Here is a 25,964-nt window from a genome sequence, read left to right as displayed (position 1 = left end):
GATCCCTCCTTCCGGCTCCCCTCTTTCATCTGCGGCCGCTGCTGTAGCCCTCCTCGGTGCCTCCTCGCCTGGGCCAGCGATGTCTCGATGCGCCCCGCCAGCTGAATCCATCCGCGCAGTGTGTCAGGCTCATCACGATGCACCGCCCAGGAGAGGATCTCCCGCCTGAGCCCCTCTTTGAAGAGTTCTATCTTTGTCACTGCAGACCATTCCGGCACCTTTTCAGCGAGGCATTGGAACTCCTCCGCATACTCAGATACCGACCTCTGCCCCTGGGAGACGGTCTTCAACTCCTCCCTCGCCCGGATCTGCTCCAGTGGATCTCGGAAACGGGTCTCCAGGGCCCCCATAAAGCGTCGGAGTGACCCCAGACATGGGTCGCGCCGCGCGTGTAGTTGAACGTACCAGCTGGCCGCTCCCCTCTTCAACACTGCACCAATGGCCCGTACCCGGCTGGATTCCGTTCTAAAAGTGTGGGCATTGTCCTCCATATAGCCCCTCACCGTGGTCAGGAAAAAATCCAGTTCAGAGGACTCTCCCCCAAACTCGATCCTTAGTTCCTCTCGTCTCGGTAGGGGTCCCTGTGGTGGCAATCCCCAATTCTCCGCCCGTCGCAAGCCCCCTTGCGGGCCAGTGGGCCCCGCTGCTGCTTCCCTTTGTCCTGTGCCACGCCCGGCATTCGCCAGGGGCACCAGGGTCTCAGTTGGGAGCGTAGCCGGGATTCTCGGAGGCTTTTCCCCTTCGTCGTCACTCTCCTCCACCCGCGTCAGGCTCGTTTGGATCTTGGGCCGGGCACCGGGCTCCTTTCGCATTTCCCTTCCCTTCGGTGCTGGGAGGTCTGCAAAGCCCTGGCTGCTTCCCATGCTCACGTCCCACATTGAGCTAGCCCGGAGTTCCCTTCCTCGCTCCGGCTCCGCCAAAACCGCCAGGCGCTCCATCGCCCTCGACATCACTGCCAGGGTGGTCTCCATCGCCGACATCCTCTCCTCCAGAAACACCATCTTTTGCGGGCCTGGGGAAGGTGAACCTTCCTCTCCTCCGGTGCTATCTCCCCGCACCACTCCGCGCCTCTGGGTTACCCCATTTGGCTGGGCATAAGCGGTGGATGACGCCAGGGCCGCCAGCTGGTGGAACTCAGCGTCCGTCTCGGGAGTGGCCCTTTCCGACCTTCCTCCTCCGGCGCCCAAGAGCTCTTCATCCTCCACTTGCATGTTACACCTCACCGCTACAGCGGGATGGTGTCCGTATTCTTGGCTTAGTGTCAGCTCACCACAGCCGCTCCTGAATGAACACACGAGACTCTCTGTGGTATCACCAGGAACTTTTACTGTAGGAAACATGAACATCAGAAAAGCCAAGAATGGGAGGCTCCGGCCAACCCTCCTTTATATACCCTCCCCCTCATTTGAACAGTCTCTTCCCGCTCAGTAAAACCCCGCGCAAATTCCCCGCCAAGTCCATCAGCCGTTTCTCCTCCGAGTCCTGGGACGCAGGTGTCTTATCAATGTCAGTGACCCTGAAACTCAGAGCCACATCCAGGCTCTAGTAGCAGGGTTCTGACATTAATGTGTTAATAAACCACAGGCTTTCCGCCTGTCACTGGAGAAAACATGCAGAAAATATAAAGCTCTATCTATCTCTCTATTCTTTTATCTGTTGTGACACTCAACTTGCAAGAGATATATTATGGAAAGGTGGGGTCATAAAATAAATTTGCTTTGCTACATTTACAATTAAGTTCTCTCTATCCAAATTTCTTGGGATCAGGAGTTTTGGGTTTTTTTTAATTTACATATATTTGGATAATGTGATTTCTTGGTCATGAGGTCTAAGTCTAAACACAGAATTCATTTGTTTCATATGCACCTTATATACAGGTAGCCTGGAGAAAATTTTACATAATATGTTTTAATAATTTTGTGTGTGAAACAAAGTTTGTGAACATGAAACCATCAAAAAGCAAAGGTATCTCTGCCACCTATGTGAAAAATTTCTGATTTGGGGAGGGGGTATTTCAGATTTCCAGGTAAGGCAAAATTCCTCAAGGACATTACCCAAAATTTTGCTCAACTTGCATTTGGGTTACTAGAGTCTCCAAACGGAAAGGTTGCTCCCTAGTCTTCCAAATGGGCTTTACATAATCTACAACAAAGGGTTTTGACAAAGCATAAAAATGTCAGGAAAAGTTGGCAAATAGGTTCCTATAATGCTGTTCCTGGCAGTTTAGGAAAAGGGGATTCATTAACATACATGTACATACAGAAAGCAATGGATGAAAACATTATTTAAGGACTTTAAAAAATGCACAAATAGATGACCCATCTTCTGCCTAAAACTGTCTTCAAGATGAAAGAGACATTAAAAAACAAGATCAAAATTTAGGAATGAAGGGGGAAAGAATGAGATATTTAAAGAAAACCGTGCTAAAACTTTAAAAGAGAAAGAAGAGGGAGGGCAGACTGCCGATTCCAAATGCTGGAGGCAGTTTTTTTTGTCTGTTATTCTAATGGAATATGCTGATTTAGGAAGGGTCTGGTGCTTGCTTTAAAAACACACACACACACACACACACACAACATTTTGATTCTAGCATTATTGCTCTGGAATAGGTGTGGTTGCCTTTGAAACGTAAGCTCACTGCTTCTGTATTCAGTGAACCATTGCTGATAGGGCTGACTAGTCAGAAGCAAAAACTGGCTAGTTATAAAACTACTATAGTATATCCTTTATCTCATACACATTTAAAGGATTTACCTATCTATCCCACTGCAGACCTACTCATTGAGTAGGAGCCAACAGCATATGATTGTGTTAATTAATCTGCTATTGTGAGTAAAGGAACAGCTGCAGTGTCTCGTGGATACGTTGTCAAAGGAAAACAATGTAATGTTAAGCTTCTGACTGCATATTCTGTTACAAAGCAGGTTGACGATAAGTTAAATTCATAAATCACCGATCATTTTTTATAATAATAATAAATAACATCTGACCTTTAAGGGAAAGGTTTTAGCATTCTTAATTTCAGCTTGAAATGCATTCTGAAATATAATACTTAAGCTTCAACCCCGCTCTTTGTTTGGAAAACAAACATTCCCCAGAAATGATAGGAAATGGTGGTAGCTATAGACGTGACCTCTCACTCCTCGAGATACATGCCATTGTCGATTAAACAAAGATCAGAACCTAAAATATCAAGTTAAAAGAAAATCAGGTTGGCTTCTTTCCAGGGGCCCCCTCTTATCAAAACACAATTCTGAATATTATACAGCGATGCAGAATAAAAGGAACATTCATTATATGAAAAACACCCTCTATTTACATAGGATTTGATCTTTCCTGCTATGGAAAAAGGTGCAGAATACACTTTCCCCTTCTCCCCAAAGAAGAAGAATATAATAATCATGTTAATTCAGATGCAGTCAAAGTAAAATAATAATGTGTGCCTTTCTGTAAGCAAAGTTTTTCCCTGATCTTTTTGGTCAAGGAAAACACTGAACGTCTTATGAGCCACCAAACATGCAGATGCATCAAGAAATACAATGAAGCCTTAAAACAAATGCAAGATTTTATGACATTTCAAAGTCGAAGCCCATGGTATTCAGAATAGGATCAGGCACTAGCCTTTTAGCATCCCTACATACTTTTTTTACAGTATTGGGGAGTGAAAGAGCCCAAATACTGGAAAACCAAAGTTGGCAGTTGAAGTTTTTAAAAGTCTTTAGCATTATTTGCCAAAGAGTGCTGGTGTCTCACCAAACTACAAATCCCAGGGTTCCATGCAATTCAACACCAGTAATTAAACTACATTAATTCTATAGCATAAATGAACCCTGAGCCTTTTTAGGGACAGTGTAGAGGAAAAAGCACATGAGAAAAAGAGAACAGACAATGACACTGCCATATCCATAACTTCATCAAAATGGCCCCATTTTCAAATGTATTCATTCCTCTTGCTACATATTGGTGGTTGTGATAGTGTCCTTCCTGTTTCTTCTAGTTCATCATGGACTGCTATGGGGGAGTTTCTAGTTGACACAATACAAAAGCAACCCAGTGAGTCAGACTTTCTTTGGGATGGACATAGTCTTGTCAGATCAGCTAGACTGCATTCCCTGGTATTCCAGGGGCAAAACTCTAAGGTCTCGATTTAGAAAATTGGACATTAAGTCCTTGTGGTAGGGTAAGCCCTTATGGTGCCATGGGGTCAGTCCTTGTTGCATCGTACATGGAGGGAGACAAAGGCCGAGGAGCAAATCAGGACTGCTTCTGAGCTATGGAAACAGGCTTCTGGGAATCCAGCAAAATGAGCCCAAAACCTGGGTAAAATTCAGTTAAGCAAGTAATACAACAACCAAGAGCCAGGAAAGAAAACCCAAATAATGTTGAAGCCTGGACAAGTAGCACCCAGAGGTTGCCGCCATTCCAACAAGGGCTTTCAACTCGTGTAGACTTATGGAGTGCTTACATAACAAGTTGTGAGTTTTTCTTACTCCTATACAGCTGTTAGTGAGTATGGAAAGATCAAGTACTAGAATCACAAAATCAACTAGTTGAAAGAGACTGCATGGGCCATCTAACCCAACCCGCTTCTTCCATGCAGGAAAAGCAGAAACAAAGCACACCTGACAGATGGCCATCCAGCCTCTGCTTAAAAGCCTCCAAGGAAGGAGATTTATCCACACTTCAAGGCAGTGAGCTCCACTGTTTAACAGCTCTTATGGTTAGGAAGTTCTTCCTATTGTTCAGGTGGGATTGCCTTTCCTGTCATTTGAACCCATAACTCTGAGTCCTATTTATTTATTTATTTATTTACTGCATTTATATACTGCTTTTCTCACCCCTGGGGGGACTCAAAGCGGTTTACAAAATAATGGCAAAATGCCAACCATACATTAGAAAACATAACAGACTGATCACATCATAAACAATAAAATGAGCAACATCAAGTGTACTTATCAAACAACTCAAAAATAACAAAAATAGAAATTTAAATATATAAATCAAACATTTAGGGCATGTTTACTAATAGATCTAATATTAGTAAACAGTTAAAACATTAAACGTAAAAAGGCAATTTGCAACAAGCCAACAGGCAGATGTAGTGTCAGTCTTTAAAGTGCTGTCTGAATTAGATTATATTGCACAATTCCACAAAATAAAAAGGGCCAAGTTAAGAAGGTTTGGTTACCATTCCCCTCCCCCACCTGCCTCCCGAATTCCCTCCCCATAATGTCTAGCCCCAGTCTTTATGCCCTCCCAAAGAATCCCAGATCATCGCAAATAAGGACTCCTCTGGATACTGTTCAAGCAAAGCCCAGGTCTTCATGGGGGCGGGCAGTGTAAACTGTGATATGAGGTCCTCGGGGAAGTAGATGGGGGTGTTTTTTCTTGTGATGGTGATTCCTAGATTCCAGGGCAGCAGAAATAAGCTTGCTCGTTTTTTCTTATGACATTCTTTCAGATATTTGTACATGGAGATCATGTCTCCTCTCAACCTTCTCTTCTGCAGACTAAACAGACCCAGCTCTTTAAGACGCTACTCAGAAGGATTATTCATGGTCTCCAGACCTTTGATCCTTTTAGCTGCCCCCCTCTGGACACCTTCCATCTTGTCAACATCTCTCTTAAATTGTGATACTCAGAATTGGACACAATATTCCAGGTGAGGTCTGACCAAAGCAGACTAGAGAGGCACCATGACTTCTCTCGATCTATACTCCTTTTGATAAAGCCCAGAATCCCATTGGTTTTTTAAGCTGCCGCATCATATTGTTGGCTCATGTTCAGTTTGGCACATGTACTACCCCTCAAGTTTTTTTAATCTCCCAAACTTTGTATTGCTAACATCTGAGCTTATAAAACAGGACAGCCCATGAGTCTCAGCATCAGCCTCTTCCTCTACTTTGCTCCAAATGCACAACCAGCCGGAGTGCAGTACTCACTTTCTCTCTCTCCTCAACTTAATCCTCAGACTTTGCTTTTTGGTGCACCAATATTTGATTTAGCAAGGGAAAGCTGCTTTGATTCAGCATTTTACAGGCACTACATGCACACAGACACCTCCACACTAAACTCTAGTGACTGTTGGGAATGATGGGTGTCTGGCCACCTCACAAATAAAATACAGACACTTGAGTCAACCAAACACACATGTTCAAGGGCTTTTTAGCTTGGTAGTTTACATGTTTTTCAAGCACACTGTTTCCAAATGGCTTCCAATATGAAAGCGGAGAGACATGCGTCCTTTTACAATGTGTATATGTGAATCATCAGAAAGTATGTATTCTGAAAGTGTCTAATTCTGCTTGGGTGCAGACAACTAGAAGATCAAACTTCACAGCATTGTCCCTGAAATGTGTGTTTGATTCCTATTAGGTCTCTAATTCTACAATTAATTGTCACACATGGTAAGAGAGGTTTAATTCCAATAGCCTTTTTCCCCATTTCTGAGGATAACCCTAATCTGATGAAATCTCAATGCAGATGTCTAGATATATTTGTAAAAAGTGCAGTCTGAAATAATACATACAACATACACCACAGCAGGAATATTGAATTGCCAATAGCTTGTGTAAGGTCATTAGAATAACACTTTGTGTCTTTAATCAAGCTCTGAGAATTCATGAGCATCATTAGTCATTGGGCTGATGACTTCATTGAGGTTGATTGGGCTGGGCCTTCATTATTACTCTGTATTATGTTTCATTTTCCAAATCAAAATCCAAAAACAAAATAATTTCCTGATCTTTTAAAAACCTTGATTAAAACACTGTTGTGGTCTGAAACCAAATTCTTAGCATTATCCATTCGACAAAATATGCCATAACTTTCGGAAGGCACAAATTATATATATATATATATACTGTTTTCATTAGAATGATGGCTTCTTTCAAGCCAAGAAGGAAAAGGAGGAGGGAGAAAGATAATAAGGTGGCATGTTTTTTGATACTGGAAAGATATTTACGTAGAGATTGTTAAATTCCTTGAAGATCTACCCAATAGTCATGCACTCAGTTAACATTCTTTTCCCCTCCCACCAATGCTTTTTATTCCCAGATGGCCTGTAACGCCAAGTGAAAGCAAAGCAGAGAGAACTTAATATTTTTGTGAGTTACCACATAGGGACCATGCATGCATTTCTGAGTTCTTAAGGGAACGGCAGGATTTAAAAAGAGAATAAATGTTTGTAACTAAGAAAACATGTCCTCCAAATGTCCTGATTTAGCAGGGACACTCTTGGTTAATCCTGTGTCGCCAGCTGTTTCTAAAATGTCCCAGAGTCTCTCTCTTTCTTCACTTTCCCCCTTTGCCCTTGGTTCAAAATGCAAAACCAGTTTGCACTCATCTCAGCAGAGCCGAGATGAGAGGATGAGCCGAGCAGAGCCGAGATGAGAGGATGGCCCCATCTATACTGCTAAATGAAAACCAGATTATCTGCTTTGAACTGGATTATATGGCACTACAGACTGGATTATCTGTTTTGATAATCTGGGTTATATGGCAATGTAGATCCAGATGATGAGTGGAATCCTGCCCTTCCCAATGGGTTTGCGCAGTAGCAAATCACGCTCCTAATGTGTGTGACCTTCATCAATTGTTTCTTTTGTAATATTGACCACACTCTAATATTTCTTGGCCATGTGTGTCCCAGTTCTCATCTGTGAAATGTTGCTGGGGATGACAGAAAATTGTTCAAAGCAACCAACATGAGTTACACCCCACGAGGCCCCACCAGCTGAATCCTTGTGATCCCTGGTGGGCACTTCCCCATGTCTACCTAAAACTCTTATCAGCCGGTGTAACCACACTGTCACAGGGTGCAGCATCACAGGTGATAATGAGAAGAGACTATAACATGGCAATGGAGTAAGGCATTGGAGGCTTGCCTTGATAAGAACCAGAAAAGTGTTCTTTTCTGTGCAGCTTCCTGCCCCTAGTATGAACCCCTAGAAAAGGTACCTTATGCTAGTGTAAAAGATGGCATTTCAGCATTAGATAGCAACACAATTCCATCTTATGTTTAGTTTACAAACATTATGCTCTCAACCCCACTGCCCCCCCCCCCCAAAAAAAAGCCCAACTGTGAAGACAGCAAATTGATATCACTGACAAGGACGGAGACTGGTTGGGTATTCTGCCAAAAAGAGAAACACAAAAGGCAGATTCTATGCTCTAAGCAAATTTAGATACTTTGCAGCTGTTAGCCAGGTGGTTGAGAAAGAGAAGAATCACCTATTTATTTCTTTTAAAGTAAAGGTAAATCTTCTGCATATCTACAGAATCACGGGGTTTAGAAAGCTAGGGTGCATCTACACTATAGAATTTATGCAGTTTGGCACCATTTTAACGGCCATTGCTCAATGTTATGGGATCATGATGGTTGTTGTTTGGTGAAGTACCAGCACTCTTTGGTGGAGAAGGTGAAACAGTTTGTAACACTAAAACTCCCAGGATTCATAGCATTGAGTCTTTGAAGTTAAAGTTGTGTCAAACTGTCTTAATGCCATAATGTAGATATACCCCAAGTTGCAAAATCAAGTCAAGAAGAAAAACAATCTGAAATTCTGGACTCCAAGTACCTTTGCACAGTATGGTTGAGTGTGCAGTATAATACATATGTACAGCGATGACAATACAACTTCTATGAATGTCTGGATTAGAGTTTTTACTACTTTAAAAAACAAAAACAAATCACCACTCTGTAGCTGTGAAGCTTGCCTCATTGTCGGCACATTTAAACTTTACTCCGTTATCTACAAACCAGCTACCAGATTCTATAGCGAATGGCAGCAGGCTCCCTGGCACTCTCTCTAGGTTCTTGAATTAATAGCTGTGAAAGAGTGTTGGGACCATCCCAAGTCGTGGTTTCTGCACAGCAGAGCAACACTGAACCAGTGTTTCCAATTTAACACCCCGACATCCTGGGGGCACATTTATTACGAGGGGGGAAAAAACATAACACATGTCCAAATATTCATGATTTCTGGCCTTTAGCTTGTTTGTGACCCCCACCAACAGGCGTGATGTATAATTCCATCTGGTCCTGCTTTCTTAGCAGGCCTCTTCCTGCAGATTGTTTTTCCCTGAGATACTAAAATATCTCACTCTGTTTATCAAGACTTCAATTTTAGTCAACGTTTCTCTCTGTTCACCTCAGGAATGGGTTTTTGATGGTGTTGAGAGCTCAGCTCCGTATCTTAAGAAATGATGTAAAGAGTCCCATTGGGGAAAAAATAACAATTTTATAATAATCTTAGATAGTTCTCTATCCCTGTAGAACAAGCATTCTATGCCTACTCTGCCGCCAGAATAGATGAAAATACAAAAAGAGTCTAACTATCCTATATGTGGTTGCAAAGTGGCAACTCTTCTCTCTTCTTTTGGAGCCTTCAGAAGCTCAAACCTCAACTCAACATACTGCTAGAATACAACCTAATGTAAACTGTAGTAATAACGATGCTGGAGTATTATTATACTTACAGGGCAGGGAAGAAAACCATTCTCTTCCCTGTCTATTGTCCTAGGATAAAATATTATAGATATAAATAAAAGTACGAGTTCCCCATTACTTGAAGAGGAGTCCGTCATATCTGAACTATATAATCTTCCCAGAATCAGAAAAGAGCAGAAGAGAATCAGTTACCACCTGAAAGGGTCCCAATCTACATAGAGTTTTTCATCCAGATGGTTTTTTGGCATTGATTCTTTCCCTTCTCTTGATTTATGTCTCTTGACCCAACTGCTTGCCCTTACACAACTGGAATAAAGCCAAGCTCTGTGAAATGTGTAAAAGAAATCGGAAGAACTGGCAACATCATCTCAATGCTACCCACCTTATCTCCAGGCTGTATCTAGAACATTAGAAAGCCTAAGCTCGATGCTTAAATTTTAGCTGGAATAATCAGGGATAAAGTCAACTTTTTCAGTAGCTTTGGCACTTCTCAAACATTTTGTTTCTCCATCCAGGTCTAAGCACACATCATCGTTGAGAATGGGCATATTTAGCTGTGACAAGCCTCTATTACTCATGCACTTTCAGTTTCCAAACACAACTCTATGATTCACAACTCCTGTTCCTGAGCCAAGGCCTTAACAGCAAATATGGAAATCTATCACAGGATTGCTTAATTCTTTTCCAAGTGTAACAATTTGGAAACATTCCCTCCCTTAAGAGCTTGCTCGCTACCATGGAGCATATAATCGATTAATCCTGCACTAGGTGTGGCTTTTGCCAGCGGGCAAGTGACTAAAACCCTGTCTAGAAAAAAGAAATGCAGAAAGAGTTATCAATCAAGTTGACAAGACACCTCCGTAAAAAGAAGGAGTATTTACCGAGAGCCTGCAAATCCTGCCAAAAGTGGAAGGGGGAAAAACACAGGAGAAAATAATTTAAGATGAATTAAAACTACTACATGGCAAACATAAATTTCCAGTTAAATGCAACCTAGGGAGAAAAAACTGATATAATGTATACCTTTAAGGCTGAGCTAAACATTTTCAACTGAACTTTTTTCTGCTCAAAAGGGAGACATTTTAGAGGCTTTTGGCCCCCTCTTGCCATTTGTTTGGGCCTTGTAGAAGATAATGTCTGCATTCCTACACTAGTGACATGTCATATCTTCACACACAAGAAGCAGGAATAGGATCCAGAAGCCTTAGCCACATCTGTGATTTAAAACATAGGGATGTGTGATTTAGACTCATGGCAAAATCTCTCCAGCATTGCAGACAGGATCAAGAGGGCCTGCAGTTCCCTAGCATTACGTGATGGTCTCCCAAGCAAGTAATAAGCAGTCCGGATCAGCTTCTGAAATCAGATGGGATGAGGTGAACTGTCTATATGCCTGCAATTACAGCAAATTTCACGCAAAAATAAAAACTAGTTAGATACTGCCACGTTTCTTCTTTTCCCTTTCTCCTTTTGTGCTGCAAGAGATTACTATGGCTACTCCTTTGAAAACATGGCTGGAGAAAGCATCATAATTTGGCATTGGAATCTCATTACATTCTTCTCACTTCTGGGCCATGAATTTATCCAAAGGTCTTGCACTGACTGCAATATGCAGTGATCACTAAATTGAGTGCTCTATTGAAAGTCTTTATTGTACAGGACTTGGAAGTCTGGCAAGGATTTCCCCACCGCAAGGCTTCCAGCAAATCGCATATCAGCTCACACCATGCTCTTTATGCTGTTGCTTGTAGAATACAACATATTTATTTATTTATTTACAGTATTAATACCCCGCCCTTCTCACCCCAAAGGGAACTCAGAATGGCTTTACAGAACACATATGCTGCAAACATTCAATGCCGATTATACAATTAACTAGGACAGACAACACAGAAGGGGTAAAGGCCGCGTTTCCCAACTTATTTCTGGCATTGCCCACCTACTACTGCATATCAGTCTCCCAGGACATTGCCAGTCCCCTTCAAGGGCCTCAAGGATTTTTTTAATGTCTCTATTGCACATTTTTCACTTTCTCTGAAGATGTATGATATTCTAGATACTCGCTTGCTAGTTGCTGTCATTGGCACTATGACATTGGTCTATAAGTTATTCATGCTAAACCCAATTTTTAATTCTTGCCCAGCATGCTTACTGATACAGCTTTACCATTGTCATATAGAAGGATTAGTTAATCTTTGCCATTAATTATGGCTGCAAAAACCGAAGTGAGCGAGGTAAGCCCCGTTTCCAAACATGGACAGCCACTAGGAGATCTTAGGCAAATCAGGTTCTCCCAGCTCCAAAAGAAAGCAATGGCAAACTTCTTTGCAACAAATATTATTAGAAAAACCATATGAAAGGTCCATTTTATGGTTGCAGCAAATGGAATACAACTTGAAGGTTCGTAGTAACAATCACATCACATTTTGGCTTGGGCTCCAAGCTGGGAAAGAGGTTGATCCAGCTTAGTTAGGGACAATGCAACTTGACAAACTGACCTTCATCTCATCACCTTGATGCGTTTTGTGTGTTGATATACTGAAGTCCTCTAAATAAAGTTGTCTTATGTCTAATCTCTTCCTTGGTGCAATGCAAAAGAAAAGGCTTTCCAAAGCATAGTCAAGGAGAGCCATAGTATCATTCGCAATGGTAATGTAATATTCTCAGAGAGTTTTAGGCCAGGTTATCTGCATTATATGGTAAGGTTAGCAGCTATGCAAACTCCACTATATTACAGAATGCCATCTGTCACGTGGAACCCTCCAGTGACACGGAAGGCTTCCATTCCAGCTCCAAACATTCTGGAAGCATCCATCTGGTACCAGGCTGCTTCACACCACCGGTTTGCACATGCCAGGTGATACAGGCTTGTTACAATGGGGTGTCAAGACATACTATCAGGAAATGGATTGCCACGCGAGTCATGAAATGTGTAGACCAACCCTGAAACTTTTTTAATTCTAAGAGTAAAAATCTATCAGTAACTTTCACATTCTGTCTCCTATACAAAATTTCGGTGCAGCTCAAGCCAAGGCATCAAAATTCTACACATTGATCCCCGCTGTCAATGAGCTTGCATTCCGATAAGCGCTCTCTCAAAAAAGGCAGCCTCCCGTGCCTTGTGCTGAGGCCATTACCATATGGATGCTGTGTCTAATGAGGCCTATTTTGGATGACCGCTCTGGCCTTTAGTTTTCTTATTGTACAGCGGAGTAGTAGTTTACAGCTATTGTGTTGCAGGCCACAAATAAACCCTCCAAACGTCCAGCTGCAGACTCAATTTACAAGTGGTACGGCCCAACAAGGAGGATGCTTCCTCATCAGCAGAACTCAAATTAAGGGAGAAAAATATGCCTAAGTCCCCTGACATATGTACCTCCTGAAATCCTTCAATAAAGTAAAGAGGCTTCAATTTGATTGCAACAGCTGAGACTTAATGTAAAATAGAAATGAAAACAAAACAAAACGAAATGACACAGCCAGGTTTTGATGAACACCAGTAATTTCTTGTAAAAACGTCAAAACCCGTTCTTCACATGCTACCAATATAACATATGTACATGTCATTCTTAATGTTACATACCAAATAAATTAAGAAACTAGGTTTCAGTTTCATTCATTAATATTAGTGCATCTTCTGCATATGATTAATTGTATTATTAATTCACAATCCTTTAAGAGCCTTAATAATATCATTGGAAGTTTTGTGTCTTGAAACAGAGATTCGTGAAATGTAATTTAATATAATATAATTATGTTGAAACCTGAGGTATTTTTGTGTGGTGTAGATTTGCATGCAGAAAGGTTCAACATTTGTTCAGACTGTTGGGAACATCTTTTTTTAAACTGAGGTATATCTAGTCATTGGGAACCCTGGTGGCGAAGTGTGTTAAAGCGCTGAGCTGCTGAACTTGCAGACCAAAAGGTCCCAGGTTCAAATCCCGGGAGCGGAGTGAGCGCCCGCTGTTAGCTCCAGCTTCTGCCAACCTAGCAGTTTGAAAACATGCCAATGTGAGTAGATCAATAGGTACCGCTCCGTCGGGAAGGTAACGGCGCTCCATGCCGGCCACATGACCTTGGAGGTGTCTACGGACAACGCTGGCTCTTTGGCTTAGAAATGGAGATGAGAACCAACCTCCAGAGTCAGACATGACTGGACTTAACATCAGGGGAAACCTTTACCTTTATAACTAGTCGTTGGCAAAATCAAGATGCACACAACTATTCTGGATGTCCATGGACTGTGAAATTGTCTAGAAAAGGTTTTAGATAAACAAAAAAATCAAACAAATAACAAATATATACACTATAAGGTGACTACCACAAATGTTGGGTGTGAATGAGACCAGCCTTCTGTTGGCTGTCAAAGAACATGACAACAGAAGAAGATCCATGATGGATCAGACCAAGGACCCATCTAGTTGAGCATTAAATTCAACTAATGTCTAGTCAATTACATGTGGGAACCCACCAGGAGGACATGAGAACAACTCAGTCTTGCATTTGTTAGCCACCGATAAACATAGGTACATTGTTTTCTGTGATGGTGATCAATAGCCATCCTGATTATTAACCACAGATGTCCCAAATCTCTGTGAATTAATGTTAATGTTGGAAATTGGTCATTATCTGAACAAAATATTTACCTTTTCTGTAGTTATATATTAGCACTTAAGCTCCCAGCTCTCTCTACTTTATCTAGAAATTACACTTTATATAGGTAACTCGTAGTAATTATTAAAATCAACAATCATAAGATCATCATTTCTAAAAATCAATTAAGAGTTTTCACTCTTTCAAAAACATTATTAATGATTTCTCTTTAATTAAAATAGACAATGTATCAATCTGTTCCAGAGGAACAAATTCAGGATTTAACTGAATATTAATCTTTAAAATTCTTATCTCAAACTATGAATACTTTTTAGCCTTTTCACAGGTCCACCACATGTAGCAAAAGTCCCTTTTGTGTTTCTCATATTTGATGTTCCATTGTACATTTTACACAATTTCTCTGGAGACAGGTACAGTTGGTAATTTTGTAAAAGTTCACTTTGAGATCATAACAGAAAATACACTTTTAGCCTTTTCCTTCTCCACATATATATTATATCCAACATTTTGAGGCCATTTTATCATGTGTTCATATTCCATCTTAAATTTTAACAAAAAGTCTATATGTTTTACTAATTACACCTGAACAAATGTGGTTCTGTTAGAGAACTTGGCGTCAAGCAATAGATTTGCTCTGGGTGGGAAGTGAAAGCATGACGACCACTTTGGGATTCAGCCGCATGGAAAACAATCACTTGAGAAGTTTCACCAGATTCTCAACATCTTCAACCCTATCATTAGCCTATACGGTACATTCCAAGTATTATAGATACTACTCACAGCCAAAGCATGTAAAAACCATTTTATATGTGGAAAATGTAATACAAAGTATTTTCTCTATTCTACCTCCTCTGTATAGGCATTTTGCTGTGAAGGCTGTGATATTAAGAAGAAGTTCACTGTAACCTCTGTATTAGCGGCACAACCCTAGAGAGAGGAAGGAAGCTCGGATAGACAGCTATTAACCTGATTATTAATAACAATAATAATAATCATCATCATCATCATCATCATCATAATGTTTATTTCTACCCCGTTTTTCTCTCCACAAGGAGACTCAAAGCAACTTTTGCCACCTAAATAACAGCCAAGGAGAGGTATCCCAACTCACCAGCCAGAAGATGCAATTTTTTTTGAAAGTCAACACAGAAATGGCTGACGTTATACAACAGTTGCTTCAAATTTGGTCCCTCGATTTGAGCCATTTGTCAGATTGTCAAAATGCTCCAGAGCCTCCTTTTAACATCCCCTGTCTTGCCACCCTTCTTCTTTTCCAACCTGACCATCTGTTTGCTTTATACCTGATAGGTAAAGATAAAGGTTTCCCCTGATGTTAAGTCCAGTTGTGTCCGACTCTGGGGGTTGGTGCTCATCTCCATTTCTAAGCTGAAGAGCCGGCATTGTCCGTAGACACCTCCAAGGTCATGTGGCTGGCATAACTGCATGGAACGCAGTTGGCATTGGCATGTTTTCGAATTGCTAGGTTGGCAGAAGCTGGAGCTAACAGCAAGCGCTCACTCCGCTCCCCAGATTTGAACCTGGGACCTTTCGGTCTGCAAGTTCAGCAGCTCAGTGCTTTAACACACTGAGCCACCAGAGGCTCCTTTATACCTGATACATAGCCCCAAAATATTATATACCTCACCTATAGACATCATCTGAACATTTGTAGACCAGAAACTATAATGCTATCAATCTCCTCCCATACAGGTTTTCATTTATCCAGGTTTCTGTTTTTGGCTTACATGGTTTCTACAGTCTTATATTAGGGGACCAGTGTGAGATGCAGAACTTGAAAATTGAAATCATGGCATTCTTATCATGCCATAGCCTTCCACTAGCATACAAATGAAAACAATTGTTTTCTGTGCAAAATAACCACGTTCAATATTTGCACAGAATGAATCCCAAATTACAAAGATTCTAATCCGTTCAGAATTCTTCTTACTGGGGTTTCTCAATACTTGAAAATATATTTTTCACTCGTTTGTTTTCACGCCTAAAACTGTCCTAACGGATTGGGAAATTCTAAGGTATGTCATGTGAAGACCAGCCCTTCTTTCCTATTTTTTTCAATACTTTCACTTAATAGAAATTCATTCAACATCTGGAGAGGGGTTGTAATTGTATGTATGTTTTTTAAAATAATAATCTTGCTGCATCTGAAATCATGATTATTTTCTATAGCAAAACCCCTTGTTTCCCTTCTTATGCCACTTCACCAAAGTCCTTGTCAATGCTGACCAATCTTATCCATTTTTAACTTAGCACGGCAAATAAACTTTCTGCCATATGGTATGATAAGAGAGATTTGCTTCCTCTTCCCCCTCCCTCCATTTTTTCTAAACAGCTGGGTGAGTAACTACAAGGAAAAGACAGTTAGCAGCTGCATGCTGTTGTCATTACTTTGATGCTGCTTAAAGGAATCTAAACCTTCCACAGGTATGCACCTGAGATTAGAGGCAAAGAATGTTCCTCTCTAAATATGAGAGAAAACAGCGATGGGAGCTATAATTATGTTTTACAGGTGTCATCAGAACAATGCTTCCAACTTTTACCCAACAATAAATGCATTCTTGTGCTATTTTGTGACCGGATTTTTCAAAGGCCTTATGGGAAAAAGATATTATTGTACAAAGGGAATGGCACTGAATAAGCATGAAAAGGGGGTTTTTGTCACTGAGTGCCTAACTTTATTGCCTTTCATATTCTGTTCATCAGTGCATTTCTGTGATCATGTAGAAGGACCTACAAATAAGACAGAAGGGCTTTCACCACATTTGCAAATTCTGCTTCATTCTACTCACAGACTTTATCGCAGAGGGTTCTCCAGAGGCTCCCAGAACAAGTGTTTCCCTGATACACTGTGGTCATGATTAGTTGATATGTAAAAACCCTTGGTCTCCAAGAGCGATTGTCTTATTTAAAAAGAAGAAAAAAGGATCCAGATCCTTTGCATGCCTCAGGCTCAGGAGGGAGAGTACTGGGTGCAGAGCAGGGGTGTCAAATTCATTTTCACCGAGGGCCACATAAGCCTTATGGTTGCATTCAAAGCGTCGTTTGTAATTGTAAGACTGTATAAATGTAACTAAGTTGCCCTGGCACTGAATACCTTGCGAGCCACAAAAAATGACATAGCGGGTCGAATTCAGCCAGTGTTTGTGTTATAACACGCGTTGTATAGAGCAAAGAATTGCAGAGAAACAGAAATGATGGGAATTTGTTGTTGTAGGGAGAAAGAAATGTATAAAATTAGAAAGCATATGAAAAGCCATCACAAATATAGTGTATGTTGTGGGGAATACTTTCCTGTGAAAGATGTGTTAGATAAACACTGCAAAGAGTTATTATTGGCTGCTGGTTGGCTTTACCACATACAAGGGGGGAAATTATTTTGTAATATTTGTTTTTCTTGTAAATTAAATAAATCTTCAATGTTGAGAGTACAGGCAGTCCCCAGGTTCTGTAGGTTTGTTCTTAGGTTGAATTTTTAAGTAATTTGGAACAAGGATATTTTTAAAGTGTAACTCCAGTCAAAATGTGTGTGTGTGTGTGTGTGTGTGTGTGTGTGTGTGTGTGTGTGTGTGTGTGTGAGACCCCTCGTATAACCTTTGGATGGCATAGGGAAGGGTGATGTTTGCTTTGCTGTCTCTGCCCCGGTTCAGAAGGCTTCACTTCACTTTCTGTCCTTTCCAGAAAAAGAACCCTTTTCTCCTTCCCTCTCTCCATTGTTTGTTGTCTCCTTCCAGGGACAGATAATTTATGTCAGGAAATAATTAAGAGCGTTAAATTTCAATACAGCAAGCAGTGATCCCTGGGTTGAATCAACTGGCAAATTATTATCTTGAGAATGTAACATTTTTTGAGAAGGCATTGTTGTTGTTATTGCTGTTGTTACTGCTGCTGCTGCTGCTATTATTATTATTATTATTATTATTATTATTATTATTATTATTATATCTGCTGTCCTCATTTGGTGTTAGGTTGTGCAAAGCTGTACTACTTTTCATCTCGGCTATTATAACTGAGCAACATATGCAGCTTTTCAATCCCTAATATGGAATAATATACATACAACTCCATGTTTGCAAGAGATTTACAGAAGCTTGAGTTCGGCGTATTAAAGCTGCGTACATCTACACATTTGAGAAAGTACTTACCATAAAGCTGCTGGGGTACAGGCCTATACTAATAACTTGGCAAAGATTCAGCATTTCATTCTTACATAATGCAACTAAATTACATAAGAACATAAGAAGTTGTCTTACTGGATCAGGCCAAAGGCCTGTTTAACCCAGTACTCTGTTTCCAGCCGTGGCCAGACAGATGCTCCCTGGAAGTTCACAAGTCGGGCACGGTGGCAGAAGCCAAATCTAATCATTCAGAGGCATGTGGCTTGGAAACGGGAAGTGGATACTTAGGAAGAAGACTCCAGGCTCTGGTTGCAAACTGTGAGGATGCTTGGTGTAAAGGCAGAAACATACTAGGGACAGCAAATCTGACTGTTGTATTTTGTCTCACATTCAAATGCACACTAGGATGTATCATTTTGGAAAAAAAATGTGAAATTGAGGACATTATGATCAAAAATGAACATTTTCACCTAATGGCAATGAGACTGCAAGTTGTGAGTAAACCTTTTTTTTAAATTAAATAATCTTTATTTAAATTTTAATACACATAAAATCCTTTGGGGGGGGAGATTAAGGGGGGGTGGTAGGGTAATAGGGATAGGTAAGGCAGGGTTTCAGGTTGGGGATAAGGGGTTGGTACTTCCAGGACGATCCTGCTTCTCGGCCTTTTGGCTAAGATCAAGTGTAGTATCTGTTCTTATCAGTGAGTAAACCTTAAAGGGCATCTCCCATCTTGTACAGAACCACAAATACCCTAGACTTCATTGTTTGCTGTCCAAAAATGCCTCATGCCCTGTAGGATTCTCATCTTAGAAACATATTTTTAGCCTAGACTATAATAGTTAAGTATACTTTGATTGTGATATGTATTTCATATCCGCCAATGTTCTGCAGATGTTAAACTGGGGCATGTGTGGCCAAGTAACCTCAGAATGTGATCAAGGCATCCAAAGTTATTAATGAGCAAGAACAGCCAATCTAGGAAAATCAACTTACACCTGTGATGTATTGCTATCGCATGGGATCTCGATACAATAAATACTAGTTCCAGTGCTAATGTATTCTTTAGATTAATGATCCAACTAAGTTTTGCTAAAATTTCTGATGAAGATTTTTGGACTTCAATTCCCATAATGCCACACTATCTGGATATCTTGATGGCCAAAACCATTCAAGTTGATCCAAATTCCCCAATTCTGTTTTGATGAAAACTTCAACAAAAAGGTCCATACTAGGAAAGTTTTTTCTTAAGACAGTATACTCACTAATATATATTCACACTAAGGGAATGTGGTGGTGAATGGAAGAAAAACAAAAAGAATAAAAAAGAATATAGGGAGAGTAGAGTCATTATTGATTACTTGCACCTTTACAGATGCCTGATATGTTGCAAAGAAAGAATGCAAAAGTGTGGGTTGTTGGAACAGGGAGGGATTCTGATACAAAATTATCATGGTTACACATGCTCACTAATATTGATTACAGCAGTTCCATTGTATATAAGTCTATTTTGGGATGCATAGCATAGTCCACTTAGAACAGGGAATCTAAATTCTATTCTTAACCAGAGTTGAAATGTGTCCCAGAATCTCTGAAAACTACAAGGATTTCATGGCAGTTGTCTGTCATAGGGACAGTATGTCCAGATGGTAGACATTTTGACAATACAATTCCTTGCTATCAGGGGAAATCAGAGAGGGAAGGTCAGCTTGTTGCAAAAAATGTCATAAAGCTGAGATTCTAAGATTTTAATAGAAAAAATTAATTATAATTAATATTGAATTATAGATGAATATACTGTATACTAATTCATAGTATAAAATATCATAATACTCGTAACAATATATAATTCATAATATATGAATTATTATTATTCATAATAATGCCGAATCATGTTATTGTATGTGTAAGGGTCAAGGTTTACCAACCTCTCCCAGAAAGCCTATGTCTTTAGATCCATTTTGGGTTGCACTAAGAATAAATCTGTGAACATCAATACAGTTAAGTGAAAGACAGCCTAGCAGTTCTACTAATAGACAGGAAATATAAGTTTAAGAATATTCCTATTTAAAATTTCATTACTAGTTATTTAAGGACATTACCAAAAATATTTCACTGTCACCATATGATATTTCTATATATAGCTGCTGTGAATCAGATTACCTACTGTAGAATGCATTATAAAAATAACACACTGAGATCTTCATGCTTAGAACTGCATTTCCAGTTCTAAAAAACAGCCAAGGTACAGTCTGTTTTCCTCAGCAGTACAGAACGGTTTGGCTGAAAATACTTGAAATATGGCAGCACAGAAACATGCCATCATAGAATCTTTAAGCCGGAAGGTGCTTTAAGGAGAGCAACACTGAAAGATGCTCATCTAATCTCTGTTTAAAAATCCTGAAAGAGAAATAGTCCATCATACCCCAAATCCACCCAAACACTTCTTGCAGTAAAGAAATTATCCCTAATGTTTAGGTGGCAGCTCTGATCTTTTAATTTGAATGATCTAGTCTCTGGACAAGCTCGCTGTGTCTTCTACATTAAATCTCTTCAGATGTCACCTCACAGTCTTCTATTCTCCAAGCTTAACATGTCCGACTCCCAAAGTCATTCCTCACAAGACTTGGTTTCCTGACATTTGGTTTTCTTGATCACTCTTCTCTAGACAAGATCCAGCTGGTTCATATTTTTCTTGAACTGATTTGCGAATATTTTCTCTTTTTCTCGAATTCCAGATAATGTTTAAGATCCCCTACTTAGGCGATCCCTTGTAGTTCGAGGATGATTGTCTTCCATCTCTGTTGTCTTGGGAGTGTGTCTGTAGGTGGCTGAAGAGACCTATTCTTGATCTGTATGTTCTCCCGCAGTGAGGACATCGGTTTCCAGGTGGAAGGCGGTCTGTCAGGGTTGGGTTGGCGCGCCTTCCTCTTGGCACATTTCTCCCTTAAGCCCTCCATTCGTGCCTCTTCGAACTCCACAGCACTGCTGGTCACAGCTGACTTCCAATTAGAGCGCTCAAGGGCCAGGGTTTCCCAGTTGTCTGTGTCTATGCCACAGTTTTTAAGGTTGGCTTTAAGCCCATCTTTAAATCTCTTTTCCTGCCCACCAACATTACGTTTCCCATTCTTGAGTTCAGAGTAGAGCAACTGCTTTGGGAGACGGTGATCGGACATTCGGACAACGTGGCCAGTCCAGCAGAGTTGATGGCGTAGGAGCATCGCTTCAATGCTGGTGGTCTTTGCTTCTTCCAGCACGCTGACATTTGTCCGCCTGTCTTCCCAAGAGATTTGCAGGATTTTTCTGAGGCAACGCTGATGGAAATGCTCCAGGAGTTGAGTGTGATTGTCTGTAGACCATCCACATTTCGCAGGCGTAGAGCAGGGTTGGGAGGACAATGGCTTTATAAACAAGCATCTTGGTATCTCTACGGATGTCCCGATCCTCAAACACTCTCTGCTTCATTCGGAAAAATGATCCCTTATACTAGTAGGAATCCAGGTTCTTGATTCTTTCATCCTCACAAGCAAGAATGAATTATTAAACTTCAAACCAGGAACAGAATGTTTTTCAAATTCTGTTACATAATATAATCAGTTAAAAAAAAAATATGGTCCGCACATTTGAAACATACAGTTGCCATTGTTTGATTCAGTTGACTGTTGTACTATTATATCAACATATTCTGCAGTGGTAGGGGATCACAAACACACCCACCTTGGTTTCATAAAGCTTGAACTTCCATTGACACAGCATTGGCCTGTTTTGCCCATGCAAAACCATTCAATTTGTGTGTCCATTTCTCTTGATTAAGTATATTTTGGAGAAAGAAGCCACGATTGACCAGACTAAGAGCAGAAAGGAGTCGAGCAGTGTGTAATTATTCACACTTAAGGGAGGGCATCATTTGCAGTGTCCCTGCCAGCTGTATTAAGCAGCAAGTGGCCAAGCATGCGGTACACTCACGCTGTGCAATTACGGGGTGGGTGAGTGGGTCCTCATCTATTGACGATGCCTTATTGTGGTTCCCACATAATTTTCACCCTTGACATAGCCCGTCCCTTGTTCAAATGATGACTGGTATTAGGTACCTACAGCTTCTACTGGAGTGCTTCCAACTGATTAAGCATTTCAGACAGTGTCTTGCAGCCTTAATGTTTTATTTCCAGCCATTCTCATTCTCTTTCATTTTTTAACAAAAATTAAAAGCATTGGTTTTTAACAAGCAAGCCAAGCCTATGGAACCCTTCAAATATAGCAAGTTTTTGTTGAATAATAATAATAATGATAATAATGATGATGATGTAATTGTTCATCAACTGGGTGTTCACTATTCCAAGTCAGAATTTAAAAGGGTCCTAAGGCCAAAGAAAACAACCGTTACGTAGCAGAGGAGCTTACTTAAATGGTAGAGTAAATTTTGGCATTTGCAGGAGACAGAGTTTCAAAACCTTATTTTTTATTGTTGCTGATTCTGTTCAGTGAAAGGTCCGTGCAGGAGAGAATCCAAACAGAAAATGACAAATACTGCAGTGAGAATAAATATGGGAAAGCTTTGGGGTTTTTTCCCTCTGAAAAAAACAAAGTAGGCATAAATCAAATTAATTTGTATAATTTGATTTCTTCCAAGCTTTAGAAAGTAAGGAAACTACTGAAGAGCAGGTAGGTTTTGTGAGTATGCTCAACAGATTGCTATAATCAAGTTAAGGAAATCCATACATTTTCTACTAAGGTATCAATGAAATATGACATAGACTTCAGTACATGTTACATGCTTCTGTGTTATCTTTTTGCTTAAAGCTGAGGCTGCTTCTTCAGGAAGTACGGATTATGTTGTAATTGTCTCCTCATCTAATCTTTCTTGTGTATTTTATTGTATTTCATTGATTGTAGGGTTTGTACAAGCATTTATATAGATGGCATTAGTTTGAATAAATAAAAAATATGTGGCACCATCTATATATAAATCATTGCTGTTGGTGCTGAGTGCCTTCAAGTCATTTCGAATGTATCATAGGGTCTTCTTAGCAAGATTTGTGGGATCTCCTTCGCACATTAGTACAATTACCAATAGAATACCAAATTCAACTTTATTTGATTACAGCTGCAGACAAAGTGTTAGCCTACAAATGGGTCTGGATCCAGGCATTGGCCAACCTGTTGATCGATGCAACACTGCTCCAGCCTTTATTTGACCAGCAAGTAGGAAACTGGTCCCCGCTTCCTGGCTCCATGACCCATTCCCCCAAAGTTGTGATGAGAAAACAAGCAAATTAAAGTCATAGAAGGCTGTTTGCCAGGCAATAGAGCAGCAGCCAGGTATTATGAACCCACTGGCTGATGGTAATTCTCAAGAACTAATTGGCTCCGACCTACAGGAGGAAACACAAACAGTGTCGTACTTGCTCTCCACCCCAAAACCACAGTCTGAGCCACCCAATAACTCGGGCATTGCATTTAAAAGAAGTTTGTCCTTTCCTTCCACAGTGTCATTTGTTTAAGTTCAATAAAATGATACTGCCCAAGGTTATTCTCTGGAGGCCAAGGACCAACGGAATCAGATGACTTTACTATTTCTTTAAAATTCTCCACCTTTCTCATAACCAGATACGTTTGGATACCAAAATCAATGAATGCTCAAATTCCATTATAATAAAATGGTATCCTTATATAAAATAGATGGCTGGATAGTATCCTTGAAGCGACTGGCTTGTGCTTGAAGGAGCTGGGGGTGGCGAAGGCCGACAGGGAGCTCTGGTGTGGGCTGGTCCATGAGGTCACGAAGAGTCAGAAGCAACTGAACGAATAAGCAACATATAAAATAACAAAATCAAGATTTGCTTTTCGGATGTACGGGGATGCATAGGGAGATCTCAATATTGACAACTCTTTTTGGTTAGAGCAACCATCTGGGATCCAATTGTAAACTATCTTATTTTCTTTCTGGGGAGAATCTACACTAAGTCCGCATAGCCAAGTTCATTATAAAAGCCACCCATCTGAGAGATCTCTTATCTCACAAAATAGTGTCCCTTGTCATGGCGATTAACGTATCTAAATTCTCCGACTGATTCTTTTTCATTTGTCACTACTTTCCGTTTTCATCTTGTAATTTAATCCCATTTTACCAAACGTATTATTTAATCAAGTTTTCTTGTGTTTTTTTAAAATTTATTTTAGTTATTTATCTAGTTGCAGGAGTTGAAGGATAGTGACTAGTGTCTATTTCTCTGTGTATTTTTGTTTTTTCTCCTACCTATTCTCCATGCAACCACAAATGTACTCTGCAGAAAAAAGGGGATTTGACATACCAGTGTTGTCCATTATGCTTTTGAAAGGATGCCCTACAATCTGGAGAATATGAACAGGGGACAAATAAAGGAGTAAAAGGATCCCAATCAAGAAAGAATTATGATATGGTCCAGGAGATCAAAAGTCAAATGATCAAGACAGAGCAAAATGTTGCCATGGAGAGAAGTGTGTTGCTACCCCCTACCATCAAAGTATAGCTTTCATTTTAATAATGATTTCAAATGCTTATAGTGTTTATTGCATTTATAGTGGTTAAAGTGCTTGCTAATGTCACCTCAGAGTGCGTTCTGATGATTTTCATTTGACATGAATAACCTCAAACTGAAAATGGGAAAAGCTAACATTTTGAAGTTGAAGGAAATACAGTTTTGTATTTCAAACCCTGTAGAACTTTGGGGGCCGGAAAGCTTAAACACATATTGCTTTGCTTTAGTTCATTTTACACACTACTATTCCATCTCCACCAAGTCAGTGTTTCCAGCTCGGAACTTCCTTAAGATCAGAACTAAGGGTATGTACATCTGGCCCTGTGCACAAAGAGATGGTACCATGAAATTAATTTTTGATCCCTGATACCTATCAGTGGGCATGCCCTTTTATTTCACTTGGATATTGAATATGCAGAAATGAGAACAAGAATTGTTTCATGTGTTCAATTGACTAAATAAATGAATAAATAGACTTGGGGACCTAGAGCACTGGTTTTTCAATTGGAAAAAATGAATTTAGAACATTAACAAATAATAATAAAACAAATACATGACCAGGAAAGTATGCATTTCCAGTGCTGTCATACCACTTGCCCATTTTGATTCCTCTGCTAATATCAATGTCAGGGGTAACTGACCACCAAAACTAAGTCAAAACAGGAGCACTGAAAAGCAAGAATGTGGTGTCTTCAGGCATGTGATTCATTATTCTGCGGTTTCCTGAAGTATAAAAATGTGAGAAAAAATTACAGAAGGTAAAATAGATTCCCAAAAGTTTTGTCAAAAGTTGGTGAGAATGGAGGCTGCATTTCTTTGCTAATACCAGCACAAAGCTTTTCAAACTGTGTGTCGTGACACATTAGTGTGTTGGCTGCAGTGTGTAGGTGAGTCGCACAAACATGATAAACCTCTGGGTCTATGCAAAATAAGCACTATATTTTAAAAAATATAAATGAAGGATTTTCATGAGATATATTGTGTCTCCATACATGTTGTTGTTGTTTATTTATACCCTTCTTTTTCTCTCCACAAGGAGACTCAAAGTAGCTAATTATTGTTACTATTTATGCATGTTTTTGTATTTCTTATAAGGGGTTGCTTTAACCTCCAGTTTGCTTGTAAAAGTGAATTACTGTGTTGCAAAATGATGCGTGTCTAAACCAACATGAAAAGTTTGGAAAGCTCTGCCCTAGCTGTATACATGAGCGAACAATGATGCATCATTGCCACAATGCCACTGAAAAG

General features: G+C 40.1%; 1 protein-coding gene and 1 pseudogene across 8 annotated transcripts in view; one reads left to right on the top strand and one right to left on the bottom strand.

The window, feature by feature from the left end:
* Positions 1–25,964, bottom strand: part of znf536 (zinc finger protein 536) — a 486,877-nt gene that overhangs the window by 231,721 nt on the left and 229,192 nt on the right. The window lies entirely within an intron of this gene.
* Positions 18,851–19,053, top strand: LOC134293695 (U2 spliceosomal RNA; annotated as a pseudogene).

This window comes from Anolis carolinensis, unplaced genomic scaffold (assembly GCF_035594765.1).
Source record: "Anolis carolinensis isolate JA03-04 unplaced genomic scaffold, rAnoCar3.1.pri scaffold_9, whole genome shotgun sequence".
NCBI classification, from domain to species: Eukaryota; Metazoa; Chordata; class Lepidosauria; order Squamata; family Dactyloidae; genus Anolis; species Anolis carolinensis.
This window is presented reverse-complemented; position numbering and strand designations above follow the sequence as displayed.